Source organism: Lemur catta, unplaced genomic scaffold (assembly GCF_020740605.2).
Source record: "Lemur catta isolate mLemCat1 unplaced genomic scaffold, mLemCat1.pri scaffold_178_ctg1, whole genome shotgun sequence".
NCBI lineage: Eukaryota > Metazoa > Chordata > Mammalia > Primates > Lemuridae > Lemur > Lemur catta.
The window spans coordinates 111-9,327 of NW_025423796.1; the positions used below are offsets into that span (position 1 = coordinate 111).

Genomic DNA, 9,217 nt, shown 5'->3' on the forward strand with positions numbered 1-9,217 from the left:
CTATGGTGCATGGCTACGATTATTCTGTGGGATCCTGCAAAGAAGAAATGCTGTTGGTGTCTTTGGGGACTGGGAATCTGGGTGTGAGAGGAAGAGGTGAAATCGGTAAAGTAATGTAAAAAAACTCTCAGTTCTCAGTTTGAACTTGGATTATCAGTGTAAACTCAATGTGTTTTCCTGTAATTTTTTTTTCTTTTCTTTCTCTCTTTCTTTCTTTCTTTTTTTTTTTTTTTTAAGTTTTTCCACGGAAAGTGCTGAGACATAGGTGCGAACTCGACACTAGTGCATTTCACCAGCATCTAGATTGTGGTCTCCGCCAACCATCGTTATTAAACGGTCCTAAGACTTACTGGAGACATACGCTGACTTGAGGTCTGGGGCGGGAAACGCACGCTTCTCATACTGGGAAGCACGGATGCTACCATATCCAACAGGACGAGGGTCACGTCAAAAGACACAGGAACCAGAATGAGTAGACTCCCGTTTTGCCAAACACAGGACGGTTTGATCGCCAGCAAGTCTAATAATTGCAAGATATTGAAACACGTTCAATACGTTTAAATCCACGATGAAACCCCTCACAATGCAAAAATAGCTCGGGTCACTGCGGACAGCGGTAGGAAACAAAGGGAAATGGTGACAACCGGGGCTGCCCCCGACTAGTCGCGATGTATGGACACTCTTTCAAAAGACATCTCAACCCCTCACAAGGTATGGACTGTATTTGGACTGGATTCAAAGAAACTGAAATGAGCGTGTGTGTCTCAGGGAAACGCAAACATTGAGTACTTGCTGTTATCTCTAACACGGTGAAATTTTTACATGGAATAATGTGGCTGTGAGTACCCTGAAAAAGGGAAGAAAGCCTCTACCTTTGATAGAAACATATTGACTTTTTATCGTTGGAGGGATATTATTAAGGGGATCATGAACTTAAGGTAGGAGGGGTATAAAGGAAACAAGATCTGGCCAGGGGTTGGTGATTTCTTGAGTCAGGGTAGTGAGAAAGTATTCTACTATTCTTTCCGATTTTGTTTCTATTTCAAATTTTCCATAATAAAAAGTTTCCAAAGATATCATGAAGAGGGTCAAAAACAAGCTTCAAACAGGACAAGGTATCTGTAGCCCATATAATTGGCAAAATATGACTGTTACAGAATATCTACGTTTTAATACGCTTAATACGCCTTTGGCCCCGTGTCCTCATTATTGGTCAAGGAAATGCAGAATAAAAAATGAAGCCAGATATAGTTTCCAACTCACCAGATTGAGGAAACTTAAGAAACTGATCACTGTGTTGGCTTTGAGGAAAACTCTTGCACACACCCTGCTGATATGGGAGGCGAAATTATAGGACCATTTGGAAAACACTGTAGCCTAAATGGAAATGAATAAATGCTGGCATAATTCAGGAGCAAGCATATTCTCTGAGTAGCACGTACCAGAGAGAAGATAGGGCACATGTGACCAGGAAGCATCTAGGGTAATCCTCACGGGAGCCCCTTGTACACGGACCTAGTCAAAGATCGCATAAAGATGCTTCGACTGATTCGTGCAGTGCCATTCTCTAGCAGCGCTGATGAACTGCAGCTTCCTGTGTAAGCGAGGAGTATTCTCCAAACAGAAGGTTTCCCTGGCACACAAGTTGCCCAGAAGGAATCCAGAATGGTTCCACATGTATTCTATAAACTGTGAAATTAACAAACTACCTCAATGAGATAGTCCTATAACAGAGAGCAAAAACTTTCAAAGGAAAAGCAAGGAAAAGGATGACAGTCGAGATGGGATTTGTTTGGGAGAAGCGTTTTTGTGGTTCCACGCCTTGAGACAAAGATACACAGCGGCTTCCCACATATGCATCAACTCCCATTTTTATAAGGTGAGTGGTGGGGTTTTGGTACGGTTAATTCGATTTAATATAATAGTCATAATGATAATCATGATCATGATCATCATTCTTTAACATATCCCTTTCCCAAATTAAAAGAAAAAGAGAAAGAAGCAGATTGTAAGTTTCTAGTTATAAACCCTGTTTAAATGGGATTATTTATTAATGTGGGGGAAATGATTAGTTTGGGGACTCTGTGTCCGTCTATCGAGGACTACGGGGTAGCCTCTCCATCGATTGGAGCCATCATGTACGTTTTTGCTAAGTTTTCCATCTAAGTTGGCACCTTTGCCCCGTAGGTGCTGTGTGGATTTTCTGTGACTTTGAATGTTATCCTTTTCAAGAATTGCATTCATTATTGTGTATTTGCGAGGAAATAAGAAATATCGAAACTATCGATCGAATGTTGATTTCATCTAGAGCTATCTTGCTGGACTCACCTAGGATTTCTACAGGTCTCCCGCGCATAGGGGCAAACATTCTCTTTTGAGAACCGTAGGAGGTGAGGAAAATGAAGAAAGGTGATTTTCCTTTCCCATATATTGTTAGTGTTTTCCCTTGTTGTAGTATGTTTTTGGAGCGTCTCTTGCAGTATCGAACAGAAGGATTTCCTATCGACACCCTGGTCTTGCTCGTGACTGTCCAAAGAATGCTTCTACTTCTTAATCCTTCAGAATATGTTCTAAAGATTTAGACGTTTGAAAAGTGTTTCTAGATGTCTTCGCCTCTGGATTCCTGAATTATGTTACCGTGAACGAATAGCCAGCTGTTTAGATTCTCTTCTTCTGCATATGTGGATAGGGTCCAATTTTTCCTGTCCTAGGGTGGTAACGTGGTCATCTCCTTGGACAACTTTAGACTGTGTCCTGAATTCAGAGCCGGTCGGTCAGAAGTTCCGGAGGCCCGGACCTGCGGCAGGTGTGTGAGGGGGCGACAGCCTCGGGGACTGAGCCTCCACATCTCCAATCTGACCCTGTCTCCAGGGGCCACGGGGCAGGGTCCGGGCCGGCCGGGGGCGGAGCCGGGCCGGGCGCGGAGGGCGAAGGCCCCCCCCCTCCCCTTCCCAGCCCAGGGGGGCGGGACAGAAAAAGAAGCAGAGCAAAAAGCCTACGGCACCCGGGATTCCCAGGCGGTCTCCCATCCAAGTACTAACCGGGCCCGACCCTGCTTAGCTTCCGAGGTGAGACGAGATCGGGCGCGTTCAGGGCGGTCTGGCCGTAGACGAGGGCGGCCCGCCCCCGGACGCCTCAAGAGGCCGATCTGCTGCGACGCGTCCCTCCCTGCGCAGTCGGGTCCCTCCCGCCGCCCTGGCCCTTCGCTAGCCCACCTGCCCTTATCGGGGTGGGGGGTGGGGGGCCAGGCGGAGCCTGACGGGTCTCGCGCGCGCACCCCCCCACCCCCACCCAAACCACGGACGCACCGCCGTCCCACACCCCGAGGAGCAGACCCACGGGCACGCGCGCAGGGACAGGCTTCCACGCGTGGGGGGCGGAGGGCCGGAGCCGGAGAGTGCGCGAGAGAGGGCCCTCCGCCGGCCCACGCGAGGGCACGGTGGGGAGGGGCTTTGGGGCGGGGCCGGGAGGAGGAGGCAGGGCCGCGCCTGCCGCTGGTCCGTCACCCGGAGGTCCTGAAGATCTGCAGTGTCCCCCCCCCACCCCGCCACCCCACCCCCCGTCTGGGGAGGACCGTTCTGCCCCGATTCCCCTCAGGGCCTGCGTGTGGCAGCAGCCCCCGCGCGGGGGCGGGGGGCTGCGCGGGGGGCCGGAGCCGGCTATCCTGTGGCCCGGTGGGGTGGGGTTTGGGGTGTGTAGCCAGGGGTCCAGGGGCCGGTGGGTGGTTTGGGTTTGGGTGCGTGCGCTCCGTGTGCTGTTGTGTGTCCTCTCTGCCCAGGGGGCCAGCGAGTCGCCCTGTGCGGCGCGCCGGTGTGTCTCTCGGAGCCCCGTCGGCGGCGAGGAGCCCGCCCGGCGTGAGGCCCGGGCCCGAGGCCCGGGTGTGCGGCGGAGAGAAAGTGCACGGTGGGCCGGGTGTCCGGGGGGCCCAGGACACGGTTTGCCGCCCTGGGCTGTCCCGCGCCGGGTGTACGCGATGTCCCGGAGTGCGGGGCGGCGGGTGCGGGGTCCGGGGGAGAGGAGACCCGGCGGCACTTAGGGATCCCGCCGCCCGGCCCCGGCCCGGTGTGGGGCCCAGGGTTGGGGCTCCGCTGCCGGCCCAACGGAACGCCTGGGACGCTCTGCCGCTGCCGCCACCTGGCGGTGGTGCTGCAGCGGGGGAGAGGGGAGGAAGCCCCGGGCGGGGGCAGCGGGTCGCGCCGAGGGGGGGGGAGGGGCCGGGGCCCGAGGGCGAAAGTGGGGGCGGGCGCAGAAGGCGAGGGGGGGCCCCCCCACCCCCGACCCCCCGGCGGGCGGGACAAAAGAAGAAGCAAAAGCCTACAGCACCCGGTATTCCCAGGCGGTCTCCCATCCAAGTACTAACCGGGCCGACCCTGCTTAGCTTCCCAGACCAGACGAGATCGGGCACGTTCAGGGTGCTATGGCCCTAGACGGCAGCGGCCGTCCCCGGACGCCTCGAGAGGCCCAGCTGCTACGCGGCCCTCCCGGCCCAGCGCCCCCCACCCGACCCCGCGCCCTCCTGCTGCCCAGTAGCCTTCAGAGCCTCGCTCTCTAGCTGCTACATACACACCAAACACTCAACACTTTGCCACAAACACATACACCTATGACAACAAAAATCAAGCACTCAATAGCACATCTATTCAAAGCACGGAGGACACAAACGGGAGGACAACGTGTGAGCTTGTCAGATTCTACAGACGTCAGGAGCCCACATGAAGGCTCAGGGAAATATTCCAAAGGAGTGTGACGTGGCTCACAGCTCCTTGGACATGAGCAGACTGGCTTCGGCGGACGGCAGCTCTTACATTTTCACAGTGGAGCCGGAACAATAGAAGGTTCCTTCCTCGCCTTTCCTACTTCATGCAGTAGGAACCAGTCCACGGTTCTATGGTGCATGGCTACGATTATTCTGTGGGATCCTGCAAAGAAGAAATGCTGTTGGTGTCTTTGGGGACTGGGAATCTGGGTGTGAGAGGAAGAGGTGAAATCGGTAAAGTAATGTAAAAAAACTCTCAGTTCTCAGTTTGAACTTGGATTATCAGTGTAAACTCAATGTGTTTTCCTGTAATTTTTTTTTCTTTTCTTTCTCTCTTTCTTTCTTTCTTTTTTTTTTTTTTTTAAGTTTTTCCACGGAAAGTGCTGAGACATAGGTGCGAACTCGACACTAGTGCATTTCACCAGCATCTAGATTGTGGTCTCCGCCAACCATCGTTATTAAACGGTCCTAAGACTTACTGGAGACATACGCTGACTTGAGGTCTGGGGGCGGGAAACGCACGCTTCTCATACTGGGAAGCACGGATGCTACCATATCCTACAGGACGAGGGTCACGTCAAAAGACACAGGAACCAGAATGAGTAGACTCCCGTTTGCCAAACACAGGACGGTTTGATCGCCAGCAAGTCTAATAATTGCAAGATATTGAAACACGTTCAATACGTTTAAATCCACGATGAAACCCCTCACAATGCAAAAATAGCTCGGGTCACTGCGGACAGCGGTAGGAAACAAAGGGAAATGGTGACAACCGGGGCTGCCCCCGACTAGTCGCGATGTATGGACACTCTTTCAAAAGACATCTCAACCCCTCACAAGGTATGGACTGTATTTGGACTGGATTCAAAGAAACTGAAATGAGCGTGTGTGTCTCAGGGAAACGCAAACATTGAGTACTTGCTGTTATCTCTAACACGGTGAAATTTTTACATGGAATAATGTGGCTGTGAGTACCCTGAAAAAGGGAAGAAAGCCTCTACCTTTGATAGAAACATATTGACTTTTTATCGTTGGAGGGATATTATTAAGGGGATCATGAACTTAAGGTAGGAGGGGTATAAAGGAAACAAGATCTGGCCAGGGGTTGGTGATTTCTTGAGTCAGGGTAGTGAGAAAGTATTCTACTATTCTTTCCGATTTTGTTTCTATTTCAAATTTTCCATAATAAAAAGTTTCCAAAGATATCATGAAGAGGGTCAAAAACAAGCTTCAAACAGGACAAGGTATCTGTAGCCCATATAATTGGCAAAATATGACTGTTACAGAATATCTACGTTTAATACGCTTAATACGCCTTTGGCCCCGTGTCCTCATTATTGGTCAAGGAAATGCAGAATAAAAAATGAAGCCAGATATAGTTTCCAACTCACCAGATTGAGGAAACTTAAGAAACTGATCACTGTGTTGGCTTTGAGGAAAACTCTTGCACACACCCTGCTGATATGGGAGGCGAAATTATAGGACCATTTGGAAAACACTGTAGCCTAAATGGAAATGAATAAATGCTGGCATAATTCAGGAGCAAGCATATTCTCTGAGTAGCACGTACCAGAGAGAAGATAGGGCACATGTGACCAGGAAGCATCTAGGGTAATCCTCACGGGAGCCCCTTGTACACGGACCTAGTCAAAGATCGCATAAAGATGCTTCGACTGATTCGTGCAGTGCCATTCTCTAGCAGCGCTGATGAACTGCAGCTTCCTGTGTAAGCGAGGAGTATTCTCCAAACAGAAGGTTTCCCCCTGGCACACAAGTTGCCCCAGAAGGAATCCAGAATGGTTCCACATGTATTCTATAAACTGTGAAATTAACAAACTACCTCAATGAGATAGTCCTATAACAGAGAGCAAAAACTTTCAAAGGAAAAGCAAGGAAAAGGATGACAGTCGAGATGGGATTTGTTTGGGAGAAGCGTTTTTGTGGTTCCACGCCTTGAGACAAAGATACACAGCGGCTTCCCACATATGCATCAACTCCCATTTTTATAAGGTGAGTGGTGGGGTTTTGGTACGGTTAATTCGATTTAATATAATAGTCATAATGATAATCATGATCATGATCATCATTCTTTAACATATCCCTTTCCCAAATTAAAAGAAAAAGAGAAAGAAGCAGATTGTAAGTTTCTAGTTATAAACCCTGTTTAAATGGGATTATTTATTAATGTGGGGGGAAATGATTAGTTTGGGGACTCTGTGTCCGTCTATCGAGGACTACGGGGTAGCCTCTCCATCGATTGGAGCCATCATGTACGTTTTTGCTAAGTTTTCCATCTAAGTTGGCACCTTTGCCCCGTAGGTGCTGTGTGGATTTTCTGTGACTTTGAATGTTATCCTTTTCAAGAATTGCATTCATTATTGTGTATTTGCGAGGAAATAAGAAATATCGAAACTATCGATCGAATGTTGATTTCATCTAGAGCTATCTTGCTGGACTCACCTAGGATTTCTACAGGTCTCCCGCGCATAGGGGCAAACATTCTCTTTTGAGAACCGTAGGAGGTGAGGAAAATGAAGAAAGGTGATTTTCCTTTCCCATATATTGTTAGTGTTTTCCCTTGTTGTAGTATGTTTTTGGAGCGTCTCTTGCAGTATCGAACAGAAGGATTTCCTATCGACACCCTGGTCTTGCTCGTGACTGTCCAAAGAATGCTTCTACTTCTTAATCCTTCAGAATATGTTCTAAAGATTTAGACGTTTGAAAAGTGTTTCTAGATGTCTTCGCCTCTGGATTCCTGAATTATGTTACCGTGAACGAATAGCCAGCTGTTTAGATTCTCTTCTTCTGCATATGTGGATAGGGTCCAATTTTTCCTGTCTAGGGTGGTAACGTGGTCATCTCCTTGGACAACTTTAGACTGTGTCCTGAATTCAGAGCCGGTCGGTCAGAAGTTTCCGGAGGCCCGGACCTGCGGCAGGTGTGTGAGGGGCGACAGCCTCGGGGACTGAGCCTCCACATCTCCAATCTGACCCTGTCTCCAGGGGCCACGGGGCAGGGTCCGGGCCGGCCGGGGGCGGAGCCGGGCCGGGGCGCGGAGGGCGAAGGCCCCCCCCTCCCCTTCCCAGCCCAGGGGGGGCGGGACAGAAAAAGAAGCAGAGCAAAAAGCCTACGGCACCCGGGATTCCCAGGCGGTCTCCCATCCAAGTACTAAACCGGGGCCCGACCCTGCTTAGCTTCCGAGGTGAGACGAGATCGGGCGCGTTCAGGGCGGTCTGGCCGTAGACGAGGGCGGCCGCCCCCGGACGCCTCAAGAGGCCGATCTGCTGCGACGCGTCCCTCCCTGCGCAGTCGGGTCCCTCCCGCCGCCCTGGCCCTTCGCTAGCCCACCTGCCCTTATCGGGGGGTGGGGGGTGGGGGGGCCAGGCGGAGCCTGACGGGTCTCGCGCGCGCACCCCCCCACCCCCACCCAAACCACGGACGCACCGCCGTCCCACACCCCGAGGGAGCAGACCCACGGGCACGCGCGCAGGGACAGGCTTCCACGCGTGGGGGCGGAGGGCCGGAGCCGGAGAGTGCGCGAGAGAGGGCCCTCCGCCGGCCCACGCGAGGGCACGGTGGGGAGGGGCTTTGGGGCGGGGCCGGGAGGAGGAGGCAGGGCCGCGCCTGCCGCTGGTCCGTCACCCGGAGGTCCTGAAGATCTGCAGTGTCCCCCCCCCACCCCCGCCACCCCACCCCCGTCTGGGGAGGACCGTTCTGCCCCGATTCCCCTCAGGGCCTGCGTGTGGCAGCAGCCCCCGCGCGGGGGCGGGGGGCTGCGCGGGGGGGCCGGAGCCGGCTATCCTGTGGCCCGGTGGGGTGGGGTTTGGGGTGTGTAGCCAGGGGTCCAGGGGCCGGTGGGTGGTTTGGGTTTGGGGTGCGTGCGCTCCGTGTGCTGTTGTGTGTCCTCTCTGCCCAGGGGGGCCAGCGAGTCGCCCTGTGCGGCGCGCCGGTGTGTCTCTCGGAGCCCCGTCGGCGGCGAGGAGCCCGCCCGGCGTGAGGCCCGGGCCCGAGGCCCGGGTGTGCGGCGGAGGAGAAAGTGCCACGGTGGGCCGGGTGTCCGGGGGCCCAGGACACGGTTTGCCGCCCTGGGCTGTCCCGCGCCGGGTGTACGCGATGTCCCGGAGTGCGGGGCGGCGGGGTGCGGGGTCCGGGGGAGAGGAGACCCCGGCGGCACTTAGGGATCCCGCCGCCCGGCCCCGGCCCGGTGTGGGGCCCAGGGTTGGGGCTCCGCTGCCGGCCCAACGGAACGCCTGGGACGCTCTGCCGCTGCCGCCACCTGGCGGGTGGTGCTGCAGCGGGGGGAGAGGGGAGGAAGCCCCGGGCGGGGGCAGGGGGCAGCGGGTCGCGCCGAGGGGGGGGAGGGGCCGGGGCCCGAGGGCGAAAGTGGGGGCGGGCGCAGAAGGCGAGGGGGGGCCCCCCCACCCCCGACCCCCCGGCGGGCGGGACAAAAGAAGAAGCAAA

The 9,217-nt window shown here is 54.0% G+C and overlaps 1 non-coding gene and 2 pseudogenes across 1 annotated transcript; all 3 read right to left on the bottom strand.

The window, feature by feature from the left end:
* Positions 1-2,992: 2,992 nt before the first annotated feature.
* On the bottom strand, positions 2,993-3,111 carry LOC123629574. The gene has a single exon (XR_006732115.1). It is a non-coding gene; the product is annotated as a 5S ribosomal RNA (ribosomal RNA).
* Positions 3,112-4,311: 1,200 nt separating this feature from the next.
* LOC123629586 lies at positions 4,312-4,429 on the bottom strand (annotated as a pseudogene).
* A 3,451-nt stretch (positions 4,430-7,880) lies between these two features.
* LOC123629584 lies at positions 7,881-8,001 on the bottom strand (annotated as a pseudogene).
* Between the last annotated feature and the right edge of the window lie 1,216 nt (positions 8,002-9,217).